We start from the raw sequence: 999 nt of genomic DNA, 5'->3' as shown, positions 1-999 counted from the left end.
ACTTCAGTGTTAATTACTAGTTTATGTGCTTTCCATCAGTGGTCGTTAAAGTTCATTGACTCGGACATTTTACTTATTTGTTTCCTTGTTTTATTTCAGGTGATCTAGCAAGGGTGTATGCATACGCGTTCACGTACTCGTAAGAGAACACTGGATAAAGCCGAGGAAGAACTTGTGGTAGTTCGTCGGGAAGTTTTTAAGGAAGAAAAGAAGGTAGAGGAAGAAGAGAAAGTTGAAGAGCCAATTGTAGTAGCTATGGGTGATCAAGTAGAGAATCTGAAGGCTTTGATGGACTATTCTAAGCCTAAGATTAATGACATTCAGTCTAGCATCATTAGACCAGCCATCGTGGCTAACACTTTTGAGATCAATTTAAGCACGATCCAGATGATACAGAACTCAGTTTAGTTTGGGGGTTCTCCTACCGAAGACCCCAACATGCACATCAAAGATTTCATCGAGATCTGCGACACTTTCAAGTTTAATGGTCTGACTGAAGATGCTCTCAAGCTGCGACTCTTCCCATTCTCTTTGAGGGACAAAGCTAGGTGCTGGTTACACTCTCTACCGGCAAGGTCTATCACAACTTGGGAAGATCTTTCCCAAAAGTTTCTCACTAAATTTTTTCCCATGGCGAAGACTGCAGCAATCAGGAATGCTCTTACCCAGTTTGCGCAGTAAACTGGAGAATCTCTGTGTGAGGCTTGGAATCGATATAAGGAGATGCTAAGGAAGTGCCCACACCATGGCATGCCTGATTGGATGATTATCAACTATTTCTACAATGTATTAGGTCCTACTTCTAGGCCCATGCTTGATGCAGCACCATGAGGAGCCTTGTGGCTAAGAGATACGATGAAGCTTATGAACTTATTGAACTGATGGCTGCCTACTGAGTACCAGAATCCTTCCCAGAGACCTGACTCAAGAAAAAGTTACAGGAATTCTGGAGTTGGATGCAGCAACTGCTAGAGCTTCTCAACTTAAGGAATTGACAAT

At 42.5% G+C, this 999-nt stretch overlaps 1 non-coding gene across 1 annotated transcript; it reads right to left on the bottom strand.

The window, feature by feature from the left end:
- Positions 1–645: 645 nt before the first annotated feature.
- LOC141715343 (small nucleolar RNA R71) lies at positions 646–752 on the bottom strand. Its single transcript, XR_012572109.1, has one exon. It is a non-coding gene; the product is annotated as a small nucleolar RNA R71 (small nucleolar RNA).
- Between the last annotated feature and the right edge of the window lie 247 nt (positions 753–999).

Source organism: Apium graveolens, chromosome 3 (assembly GCF_009905375.1).
Source record: "Apium graveolens cultivar Ventura chromosome 3, ASM990537v1, whole genome shotgun sequence".
Lineage (NCBI taxonomy): Eukaryota > Viridiplantae > Streptophyta > Magnoliopsida > Apiales > Apiaceae > Apium > Apium graveolens.
This window is presented reverse-complemented; position numbering and strand designations above follow the sequence as displayed.